A 13494-nucleotide genomic window follows, 5' to 3' on the forward strand; every position below is an offset into this window, starting at 1 on the left:
AAATGAATCACAATCCACAAATGTAGACTCTGTTTCTTATGAAGAAGTCTGAGAGTATGATTGCATCTCAAAGTGAAGAAAAATCTGAGCCACTGGGACAAGAGTAAAGAAGCAGCTCTTGGTGAGGAGGGAAAGGAAGCAGGAGGATGAGGGGCCATAGAGAGCAAGGATTGCGAGTGCCATAGAAATGTTTCTGTGAGGTGAGCACTTTTCAGAGGTGTCCTCGTGGCTCATTCTGAAACACAACCTCACTTATTGGGCTGTGTTAAATGGTTCACATATGGTTTTGTGGAAAAAACCTTGGGACAGATTGTCATTGTGTAATCTCTGGAATACAAAATAATTCCAGCACACTTCAGTTCAATTTCCTAGGGCCACATTTTTGCCCTTCTAAAGGACAGAGATTTTGCGGTAAAGGTTTGCACGAAAGATAACAGAATAACATCCTGGACCAGATCCTTAGAGAGGGGTATCTGTGTTCTCACATTCCTAAATGTGAGGGCTTCCAATTCTTGCTAAATAAAAGGAAAATAGAACTTGTAAGTGTCTAGGGTTCGTACCTTGAGCCAAAGGAAGTTAAGGGATCTTGTCATTTGGACACATAACTGTGTATTAGCATGCCATTTACCATGTGGCCAGGACAGGCAGGCTTCTAGAGAAATAGGGCCTAGGGCCACAGTTCTGTTCAATTTCCTCATTTTGTTCTTAGGACTAGGACTACTTCTGGACTTATATCTGTTTTACTAAACCAATTTCCTGAGTCATTTAACAATGTACGTTCTCTGAATGCAGATCATTGCAGTAGGCAGAGAGAGACTTTAAAGGCAGACATAGGAAACATAAAACATTTACAGAGAGCAAGAAGAGAAAAACTGCATGTGGGGAGGAGGAGACTAGCAACACACGAAGTAGAGTAACTGTCAATCCATTCCATAAACATTAACTGTGTGCCATAGGCCAGATACTGTTAACAGCTGTGGCTACAAATTAGCTAAAATGCAATCTGATTTTAGCCTGTACATTTAGACAGGACCAAACTCTGTGCTGTAGCAGGGTTTGGAAGAATTATTAACAATAGGTTTTTCCAGTGCAGGATTTAAGAGGGGATAAATATTAGGTCTACAAACAACTTTTGAACACCTTGATCTTAAGTAAAAATATTCTTTCTTTTCTTTTCTTTTTTGTAGGGATTGAATTTGGGGTTTCTCTACCTCTCAGCTACATTTCCAGACCTTTTGTAACTTAAATTTTGAGACAAAATCTCCATGAATTGCTGAGACTGACCTCAACTTTCAACCCTTCTGTGTTAGCCTCCCAAAATGCTGAGATTATAGTTCTGCACCATGAAACCTGGCCTAAATAAAAATATTCTTATTTAAGCACCTGGCTTCTGATAGTAATGAATCTTTACAAGGAAACAAAACTAAAACAATCATGAAACTATGAATTAAAATTTTGTGATGTGTACAACCCAATTTTTGTGGGAAAGACAAAAATATTCTGCCCATAAGGAACATTTAATCTAGCTGAAGCAACACAACTGGATGCAAAAGCAAATTCTTTGCTAATGGCTACTTTGTTATATTTTATGGTGGCATGATTTAGTTGTATAGAGATTAAATATGGACATTTTCTGGTACTTTATTCTTTTCCAGGGACTTAGAAATTGATTTTTTTTTTTTGCCATTTATCTTAGCAGTTTCCTTGGTAAAGTGAACAGGTCTATTTATTGCTTTTACCTTTCTAGATTTTATTTGTTAGTATAGTCTGACTGGGATATCTGGGCCTCAGAAATGGAACTGAGTTCTAGTGTGTCACTGTATTTTCCAGTAGAGTGAAAATAGGGATGTCCCTGAAATGAACAGTTCTCCAGGCATAATGGTCATTTGACCCACTTTTCATAATCTTTTCCCTTCTCTGTAACATCCTGAAATTCCTGTCCTAGCCTGTACCTCAAACCTAGTAGGTTATGTCCTTATAAAGATTTCATTCAATTCTCAAAATTGAGATATAAGTTAACTACACTTTAAATATGTCTTACTTAAAAAATATGTGTGTATATACTTTTTTAAAGTTCATGTTGAGATGATTTTTGATAAGGAAGCATGAGGAAATAAATCTAGATTAGATTTTTTTCTATTAATTACCCTGAAAATAACTAGAAATAATGATATATAAAGCTATTATATAATAAGATAATTATTTTATTATGGCTATTCCTTGAATTCACATAATTAAAAATAAATACACCATACAAATATTTTCTAGATAGCAATTATTGTTCTGTTTTACTCATGGTTAATATACTTTAAATTCTTCCAAAAGGATTCTTATACTTTAGTTCATGTTGAGATGGGTTACATTTTTATGTAACTAAAGTATAAGAATTATTTTGTAACATGCTCAGTGCATATATCATAGAATAGGGATTGTATTTCAAATCCCTTTTTTATAAAAAGTCATCATGATCATTATTTATCATCTCACAAGAATTGATGGGCCCCTAAAAGGACTTTGAGACTTAATATGTTGAAATTATTTCCTTCAAGTCTGAAATACTATGACACATATTTGCCTAAAATCTTCATAGACATTCACAATGAAGTACTATATAATCTAGCATAAATAATTTTTGCTTTGATCAAATCATATACCTGTGTGAAAAGAGCTTGCTTTTGCATTGAGAGTGTTATATTTCTAGTTTAATTGTTCTGAGTATATGGAAGTTTTCTATACTGTATGATATAGTTAACTTCACAAGTTAGAATTCTTTTTATCCTGTTTTCTGCTCAGAAATTACAGCCTATCATATGCAGACTGCTAATTATATTTCATTTTTGTTATGCCCTAATGCTAGTCATGAGATTAAAACTGAATTCTCCAAGGCTAATAATCTTGGTTCCTTACTTAGGCACAAAGAAATACTTATATGTGGAATACTGAATGGCTTTAGAGAATAGCATCTCATTTTATAAAATATTCCAATATGCACTGCTCTGAAATTGTCATTTATTTCACTAGCAAACATGTTTCCACACTTACCATGTACAAAGCTTAGTGCTATTGTACTAGGAAGGGGTTTTTTGATAATCCTAAGTGCTATACAATGACAGTTGTCAAAGAATTGAAATTTTTATTATTGAAATTATGATACATGCTCTGAAAAAATTCATATGATTTTGATATCAAAACACATGGTTAAGTCCTGGTTGTTTTTTTTCTAGCTGTAAATCTTCACAAAGCCCTTAAGTTGGTTTAGATCCAATTTTTCAATCTGTATTATCTGATCCATAGAAAAAGTAAGATGTAAATGAGATAATGTGTATGGAAATGCTTTTCAAACCTTCAGATAGTATATAAATGTTTGACATTATTATAAAACATGGTTTCTGCCTTCAGGACGTATAACATCTAACAGAAGAGAAAAACAGCAACAAAAACAAAAAAATCATTTATACTGTGACATCTTCCTTTTTCTTTAATGCATTTAATTTTATCCATATAGAATATTTCACATGATAAAAATTAAGTCTACATGTCAAATGTAATAAAAAGACAGATCTAGATTCAGATTTGTCTTTTGAGAGCAAGATCCATATTTTTGACTCTGGGATGTATTTGTAATATAAATAGCAAGTAGTAAAAAGAACTGGCAATAGTCTGCTTTCATAATGTAACAGAGATAAGGAAGCCTTGAAATAGCAGCTTCTTGAGAGCAAACATCAGAAAGATTTTAATTAGATTCTTATTCAATAAAGTATTTTTGTTACATGAACTTAACTAGGCAGCAAAATCCCAGCAACCGAAAGGATAAGGAAGTCTGAGGAGCTCTAACTTTCTTGTCAGAGAATGCAATGACAATGGCTGGGTTTGCAGGCTACATGTTCGGAGGTGGACAAGAAACTGCTGTGCTTTTATTTCATTCCTTCTTTCTTCTGTTCTGTTTTCATTATCTTTTATGCTTCATAATGCAGAACTCTAGTTAGGCTTTCCAGGAAATTTTTTTTATAATTGGGTTTTAAGGTATCAATATGCAACACACACACACACGCACACATACACACAGACACACACACACACACACACACACACACACACACAGACACACACACTGCTTAGAAAAGTTAATGATTCCCACTTAAAAAGGAATATCTAATATTAAAACATTCTCAATTTAATGATGTAATACTGTCATTAAGAGTGTCTATATTTTGTTTCATGCCATTGAATGGATAGTAACCAGAGAAACTTTGAAGTTTTATCTATCAGCCATTGCAACTAGGGGGCATTTTCTCCTGGGGTGATTCTCCAAGCCCAAAGAGAAGCCCAATTAAAGTCAGTGGGAGTTAGAAACCCAGAGGGAAAGAAATGTAGGAACTTGGAGAAAACGTCCATTATCAATGTGATTTACACAAGGTCACAGAATCTTTTGGTCTCTAAAAGCATGCCCGTGGGCTTGGAAGCCTTGGCTGGAAATCTTCTTGGCTACCTCCTTCCAGGGACTCCAGAGGTAAAGGGTCTTTTGGAATATCCATTCTAAGAAGATCATCTTGTTTCTTTTTCTCCATATGTTCTTGAGTTCAACAGTACAGAAGGAGCTAAGGGCTGCCAAAATGACAGCCCCTGAATTAGTGGATGCCTACCTACAGTCTGGCTAGTTGGATCTGCCAGGTTAACTAAGCAGCTGGCCTCAATGTAGCCCTGAGGACTTCAATCAGAGTCTGTTTTAATTCTCCAGATAATTAGGTAGACCATGCTGGTTGTGGAGATAGCAGTCCTCAGCCAGCTCTCCTTCCCTGCCTCTGTCCATAATCCTCCGATAAGGAGAATTTGTAGCAAAACCTCCAGATCATATCACCAACATGGTCCCAGTTGGATCTCTCCATTGCTGGATGGAATCTTACAGAACAAGAAGGCAAGTGAAAAAGTTACACCGTGAACTATCAGAAGCAACCAAAGTTGCAAAACCACTAACATAAAATTATTCCTCTTTTCAGATATTTTTGAAGAATTTGTGTTAGAACTTTAGCTCATTCTCTATGGAAATACACATTTATGCAAATATAAATCATTTAAATATATGGAGCTATGTAATGTTGATGAACAAGATTTACAAGGCCTTTTATGTTTATGATGTATTTTCATGCAACACAACCATTTAATGAAAGGGCTCAAGAAGCCTATTGACATTTACCTTTCTGGGTACAATATATTTATTAAGCATGAATATAACATTCACGTTAATATCAAACACACATAAAATATGAAATTGCTAGATAGGAATGATGACATATTTTAGTACTTTGATGGTAGTGCCAACATTTCATTTAGGATATTTATATGTGTCATCTAAAAAGGACAATAAATTTCAGGGAAGGCTCACTATATTACAAGACTTTTCATCAACACACTCCACAGGATAGGCTAAAACCACAGAGGGAAGGAAGAAATACTGCTGAATAATCAATCTTTGAAAGCATTCGATGTTATTTTTAAAAAGCTACATTTAAAATATCCATAAGTCTAAAAAATGAATGTGTCAGAAATGGCGTGATGCATATGTGTAGGCATAAGAGTTATAAGGACATTTATAATAGGTAAGCAAACACTTAAAAAAATAGCTAAGGCTTTGACACAAACTCCACCTCTGGAAGGTAGAAGACCCTTTTAGGTGGCACTGTTGTCAGTTTCTAGCCATTGTATGTGCTGGCATAGGACAGCTGTTCTCACTGCTCATACATATAGAAAAGCATGCGGTCTTTTCAGCTTTAAAGAGGGGTGGGTTGAATTAACCAAGTTTATTACTCCCATATCCTTCTGAACATTGGAATGAAGCTTGCTTAAATCTCTTCTATCCTTAGTTTGGACTTAATTTATGCATGCAGTAGTTCGTCCTGATAGACAAGTATTGACATGAACCTATCAGAAACCACTATGCCCAGGCTATGTTAAGTGAGCAACAGTGATGCAAAGAAGGAGAGACTTGAAGCATTTTTAAAGGGGTGTAGTTGCACTGCTATCTGCTACAACTGGGAGCACCAAATTTTAAATTGAAGGGACAGAGATCGATGGTTGTGAGTCTCATATCCATCAGAAGGAATCATTTGATTCACTGTGAAAGATCAGCTATACTTCGTCTCCATCTTTGTTCTCTGTACTTAAAAACATATCATATTGAACAGGAAAATTCCCTAATATTCTTTTGTAAAAGAGGACCTTATGGATCTATGCTTTTCCAGAGTGATTCCCTTTCACTTCCATTTGCCAAGTGAATCAATGCCATCAAAGTTTTTGTAGAATATCTTTCTATAGGTTTTATTCAGGAGTGCCAAGGTGTATTGCATGATGATTTTTGAAGTTCTTTCCAATACATACAATGCACCAACTGAAAACCATTTTTCTAAAAAAAAATCATTTTTGGAAAGTGAGGCTTTAAAATTAACACCCTTAGTGGACTATCACTAAAGAGGAATTGACCACGTGACAATCTGTATATTTTTGGTTTTTACTTCCACAAATCTCTCCCCCTCTCCCTCTCTCTCCTTCTCTCTCTCTCTCTCTCTCTCTCTCTCTCTCTCTCTCTCTCTCTCTCTCTTCTCTCTCTTTCTATCTCTCACACACACACACACACACACACACACACAATCTCCCACAAGCCCTCTCCCAAAGATAGGTATGGGTTTGAATAACCTACATATCTTTAATATTCTTCATGGTCTTTCATTGCCATACAAGCCCAAAGCAGTTATGAAGCACATGTCAGATGAAAGTACTCTTCTGATTTCCAGACAGAACTTTTCATCTTGGAGCACAGAGGGAAGTCTGTAAGTCTGCTCAGTTTGTAACACTGTTTACAAATGGGCCCCATTTTTTCTCAAAATTGTAAGGAGAAACTATTTATCATAAAGCAGGAAGAATATATATAAATATATATATATAGTCTCATTGTCTCAGCCCCTCTCCTGAGAGGTTATATAATATTCTGTTCAAAGGACTATTTAGGCTGCAAGTGAAATTTAACCTTTGAGAGAATAACCTTGAACACTGGCAAAACAATATTCTACTTACTAGTAGGCAGAGCATGAAATCCCATGCCCCCATGATGGGGAAAGTCCTCTTTTCCACAAATTAATTTTTTTACTACATCTGTAACAAACCTGGCCACAACCCTGGAGGTATACCTGTAGATTATGTTAAATTTATGTCACTAACTACATCTGTCCCTCATTCATTTTGTTTTGGTCTGTCTCATAGATACCTAATTAATGGAATCTCAGATAGTGTGCTACTCACCCCATGTCCATACTGGAGACATTTTAAACTCTCCACTACTTTGTTTTGGATTACACATGGACTGTGGACAGAAAAGATAAAAATGGCTCATGAGCAGGCAAGGAAGAGCTTCTTTACACAGCAAGCTTGGAAGAAATCCTTGAGGAAAATCCTAATCCTAAATTTATTGGCCAAACTTACTTTTACTCTGACCTTGACTTCACTTCAGTCACTTAATTTCTTTTTATCATTTAAGCCAATATAACCTAAGACCTCAATCTTAATGCATCTTTTCTGATTTGTCTTCACTCTTTCCATTCTCAGTTGTATTGATGTTTTTGCAGAATGGTTATCTGTGGTGAGCCGTTCCTGCGGACTGTGGTCGCCATTACATGATGGTGCTGGCTCCGCTGTGGTCAGTGAAGGACAACTCCATATCAAAGAGAGTTGGCGTGTTCCCAGCTCTTTATCAGAGAAAGTTGGCGTGTCGTTTTCTAGCACCCTGTGAGAAGGGTACACGTGGCAGCTTCGCATTGGGGTTCGCGGTGCTTTATTAAGGCTGGGAGGGGCATCTGAAGTTTAGTAGAAGAATTATTAGAAGAATATCAAGGGCCTGAATAAACTGCTGAAAGAAGATTCCTGAGTCACGTCTTCCTTGCGGGCAAGGGGGGTCACGACAAGTGGTGCCGAAACACAGGAGAAAAGAAGAAAAAAGAAAACACCAGGAACCAGAACTTTCAGCAGTCAGGGAGGCACGCCGGTAAGTCCCAGGATCACACGGAGCCGCTGTGGATCCCTGAATGCCTGACAAGAAGAGTCTCGAGATCTACTAACCAGCAGCAGGAGGTGCCACAACAGTCCCATGATGAGGAGCTTCATTCTGATGAGTGCTCTGGCTCTGATGCTGGTGCCAACGGTACAGATGGCACCAATGCAGTGGTGGGCAGTGGCACGGGCATGGCCAATGCCAATGCCAGTTCATAGTATTTCTAGTGTCCTCCCCACTCTTTTTTCTACCTCATGTGAGATGTCTGCTCCTTGTACCTCTCCTAGAGGGGACATGGAAAATATTTTTAATCAGTCTCAAGTTAATCTCACAGGAGTTTTTTGTTTCAGTCTTGGGAACACTAATTGTATTAGCCTTAAGACCAAAAATTTGACTAACTGGGAGGACCCATTGCGGTCCAGTCGAGTCTCAGGGAGCATTCTCAGTGCTGTATTGAGCCAAGTAGTTTCAGGGAAGCAATCAGGCTCAGGGACCCCCGCAACTAGCTCTGTTTTAAACATAACTACTTTAGCTATTATCTCCGAGGTACTAATCCCAATGCCTCCTTCTTCTAATAGTACTTGCAATGCCACTCATTTCAAGGCCTCTCCTTACTGTACCCCTAATTTTGGTTTTCCCCCAACATTTACACCTTGTCAGGATCATTCTTGGGAGAAACATCAAGTTGCTAAAGGTTTCTCCTTTCCCCCCCCCTCTTAAGAGATATGTTTACAACTTTAACAACAATGCCAACTCCTCTACAGGAACAGGTTGGTCCTGGTTTCAATGGCTCATTTCCAATGAGAAGGGGGCTTCAGCCGATATTTCTGCATTGGCTCAATTACTAGGAGCCAAAAGTTGGCTGGCTAATGTTTCTGGCACTACTAAGGAGAGTGAATGAGGTAATAGGCTTACGTCTGTTTCGTTCAACTCTCTGTTACATTATGCCACATTGCCTCCTGCAATGGTCTGTATCCAATCCCCGTTCCTGTTCCTTTTAGCTAATAACACCTCATCGGGGATGCTGGATTGTTCTAATATTACCTGTTTCTTATCTGAGTGTTGGAATGGTTCTTGGACTGTAGCAGTGATTATGAAAATTCCAACTTTTGTCCCAATCCCAGTCACTGCGGATCCAGATACCTTTCCTATTGTAGAGCTACTTAGAGTCCACAGAGATTTTGGAATCACAGCAGCTATAGTGACAGCCATGGCGGCATCTGCTGCTGCAGCAGTTATGGCCGGAGTAGCCATGGCCAGTCAAGTACAAACTGCTGCCACCATTAATCAAGTTGTTCAACAAACGTCCACTATACTTGAATTGCAAAATGCGATTAATCAACATATTTTGTCAGGGATTTTAGCTGCCAACCAAAGAATAGATTTTCTTCAAGCTCAGGTAGAGGAATTGGCTGACCTAGTACTTTTAGGCTGCATTGACCAACGTGCACATTTATGTATAACCTCTGTCAGATTTAATGATTCCAGGAATGCTTCCCACATCATTGGTGGATATCTGGCCGGGAATTGGTCCATGGAAGCGGAAGACATGATCCAGTCTCAACTAACCCAGATAGCTGTCTTGAATAGTACCCGTGTCGATCCCGTGACTCTGGGTCAATTCACCAATTGGATATCTTCTGCCTTTTCCTTTTTTAAGGAGTGGGTGGGAGTAGGCATTTTTGGTGCACTGTGTTGTTTTGGTATGTTCCTCTGTTTGTGGTTTCTCTGTCGCCTAAAAGCTCGTAGTGCTCAAGATAAGGCTATGATCATACAAGCTCTTGCAGCTTTAGAACGTGGTAACTCACCTCAAGTCTGGCTTGCGCATCTTAAACAGTAAATCTTTGACATGGTCATTGCACCCCAAGTTATTATAACATTGCACTGGGATTGACATGTCTTTCCTCGTTATTCTCTTAGTGTCAGAAAGCCCTTGCACTCTGCCGGTCTTGCTACCATTGCACGCAGATGGGTTTATACACTAGTGCCTTTGACATGGTTGTTGCACCCCAAGTTATTATAACATTGCACTGGGTTCGACATGTCCTTCTTTTGTCTTTCTTTTAGTGCTGGAAAGCCCTTGCACTCTGCAGGTCTTGTTGCCATTGCACGCAGAAGGGTTTCCACACTGGTCTTTATCTGTCACTTTAAAGTCCGTGCCTTTCTTTCAGGGTGCTGCCAACTTGTTTGAAGTTGTACTTCTAGACAGCCACAGTTCAACCTCAGCTATTCCCTCTTACTCACCATCGTCACAATACAGGATGCGAGGCAAGGCACTGCACTTGAGTGATCCATTGAGAAGAGGGACCTCAAGGGGAGCATGTCCTATTGCATGCGGGTTTGACGTGTCTCCGCCCCGCCCCACGAAAAAAGGCGTTGGCTGATATGGTGTCAGATCTGGGGAAGGCGCCCCCTGGGGCTGGCCCATACTATGCAGCCACTTTTGCACAGTGGGATAGGACCTCTACTCTCGCCTGTATTGTCTTAGTGAAACAAAAAGGGGGAGCTGTGGTGAGCCATTCCTGCGGACTGTGGTCGCCATTACATGATGGCGCTGGCTCCGCTGTGGTCAGTGAAGGACAACTCCATATCAAAGAGAGTTGGTGTGTTCCCAGCTCCTTATCAGAGAAAGTTGGCGTGTCGTTTTCTAGCACCCTGTGAGAAGGGTACACGTGGCAGCTTCGCATTGGGGTTCGCGGTGCTTTATTAAGGCTGGGAGGGGCATCCGAAGTTTAGTAGAAGAATTATTAGAAGAATATCAAAGGCCTGAATAAACTGCTGAAAGAAGATTCCTGAGTCGCGTCTTCCTTGCGGGCAAGGGGGGTCGCGACAGTTATCTTCCAGTGTTGGTGTATTTATATTGTATTTTAACTGGAAGGTAGGCGTTTCCTGGGTCTTCATTTTCAAACTTTCAGCAAAGGCCACCCGGACGCTAATCTCCTCCAACTAGATTCTGGAACTGTATGATGGTTATCGTACTTTCCAGACTACTGATATGGATAAAGACACTTCAAGAACTTGTATCATAAGAAAATTGCAGAGTATATACCTCAAATCTGTCTTAGTGAAAATCCACCATAGATAGATTTCTTTTTGTACCTAGATGGTGCCTGAATCAAGGTAATCTACTTATCCATGTTCAAAATAGACACTGGAATGGTTAGTGAAATTGTGGCCTCAGATTAATGTTTATGTTAGAAATGGACAGAAATAAAATCTCTCCTGTGCTCATATAGGATTGTGGAAATTAATGAAAGAATTTCACAAGAGTCCTTTCTTTAACTTAAATGAGTGATTCCTAGCAATAGCTGGAAAATGAAACTGTTTAAAATCCAAAATTAGAGCAAGAATACTATTTTTCAAATTCATCATCAAAAGTCTGGTTACAATCCTGTTCTTTGGCTGGACCAAATTATTATCATTCATACTTTCAGATTCAAAGAAATTCTGAAATTTTTTTAAAGCGTTGCCCAGCTAACAAGAAGCTGCTAGCTTGAGTTCTTCCTAGCAAATTTTGCAATGCTCTTACACACCATAACCTGATCTTTAGATGTCATGCCTGTAGGCTTTTCATGAACTGCACCAAATTTCTTACTTAATTCTACTGTTATTTAAAAGGTCATTAAAAGAACAAAAAAATAATATCCAGATTATTGAGTTTCAATTATAGAGCTTTTGAGGCTCATCTAAATTTAGCAACATTTTTTTTTCGTTAAATGACGTGTCTTCATATGTGACTTAATGATGAATCAAATCTGGTTTCTTATTGAGGGTAGACAGTATGGTCCTCAAGGGTAAAGACACCACTGCTTACTAATCTTTGGCTCTGAGAGGAGAGTGAAGTGCTGTCACAGAGCAGGAGGAAAATGCATGTTTGTTGAAAATAACTACACATGGACCTTGAGTCATAATGCATTATTTTCTTTCTTCAGTTTGTCTACATGATGGAGCCACAAAGCTGCAATTTGTAGGGGCCAGTTTTCCTGTTCATAACTCTACAAGTTCCCAATCATAAAGTATGTAGTTGTCAGAAAATGTACAGACACAGTATAAAACAGTTGAAGAGTGATGGTGTTACTTGGGATATATAAAGTTGTCCTGAAAAATGCTGAACACTTGATTTTTTTCCTGTTTAACCTCAATGACTTTCTTAGAAGTTTAGTTCACAGATCTTCATAGAGAACTCTGCTGTACGTATTTTCATGTTGTCAAGACATTTCGCTAAGACTTATCAAGTTGCATTATTATGTAGGCAAAGCTTCAAATACGTAGGAGCCTGATCCTTTCATAGTGAAAAGAGTACAGCTTATTTGGTAATAAGGAGAATATTGGCAAACACAGCAAAAAATCTAGTTAATCACAAATTTTAACCACTATCTAGTTGACATGTGCCTGCTGTGCTAATTGCTTCATTACTTAATTATGCAAAAAATAATAACATCCACAGCAAACATCACCATGAAGCATTATTAAAATACAGAGAAACATGCTCTACACTCTTTAGTGCAAACATAAATATTTCATAATGAGGAAGAACACTTTGTATATAACTGTTTTGAGAATTTTGCTGCTAGCTTGAGTTCTTCCTAGCAAATTTTGCAATGCTCTTACACACCATAACCTATATTGTCTGTGATTATAATAGACTTTGCCCTGCTACCTACCCCAAAAATGGGTTGTTTTTAATTTTTTAGAGCATTGTTGTATGCCCCTTCTGTAATGCATAATTCATTAAATAAAAGAATGAATGAATAACAGGATGCAAGAGCAAACAAGTAAACCTGAAATCTAGGGTACAGATATGAAATTAGAGGGAAAACCCAGAAACTACTTTACTCAGACACAGGATGGTAGCTTCTGGAGTAGGAAGGCCACCGCTGTGTTTCCAATATTTAGCAACAGGGCCAATGGACTAGAGATTTCTATGTGAAACATCCATAGTCCTAGGCAAACAAATGGATGTTGTCATTTGAAATCTTCCTAATTCCATTGCTCTAAATGTTTTAGAAATTCTTAAAGAATTGCTATCATAGAATTTAAGACTTTTCCAAGAATTTCAGTTTTATTCTTTTCTCCCCCAAACTAACAAAATGCTTTTTGTCCTTGCAACTATTTTCACTGTACATATTGTTCTTAAATTTGGGTGTTTTAAAAATTCAAAAGGACATTTGAAAGTGAAATAATTGCAAAGTTGAAGACATTCCAAGGAAAATTTTTATGACTTTGAATACAATTTAAAATAAAGATCAAAAGTCTTACTTACATGGAAGCCTCACTGGAATAAATGTATCCTTCAGGGAATTGTTTCTGAATCAGGTAACTTGAATCTGACCACACTATCTCTGTTATTGTCAATCTTTCACATTTGAACACACAGTCTCATTCTTTCCCTTATGTCTGTCAACATATGTGTAGTTCTTATATATGTTCTCAGTATTTTGTTGCATCTCAATTTA

The sequence above is a fragment of the Ictidomys tridecemlineatus genome, unplaced genomic scaffold (assembly GCF_052094955.1).
Source record: "Ictidomys tridecemlineatus isolate mIctTri1 unplaced genomic scaffold, mIctTri1.hap1 Scaffold_39, whole genome shotgun sequence".
NCBI classification, from domain to species: Eukaryota; Metazoa; Chordata; class Mammalia; order Rodentia; family Sciuridae; genus Ictidomys; species Ictidomys tridecemlineatus.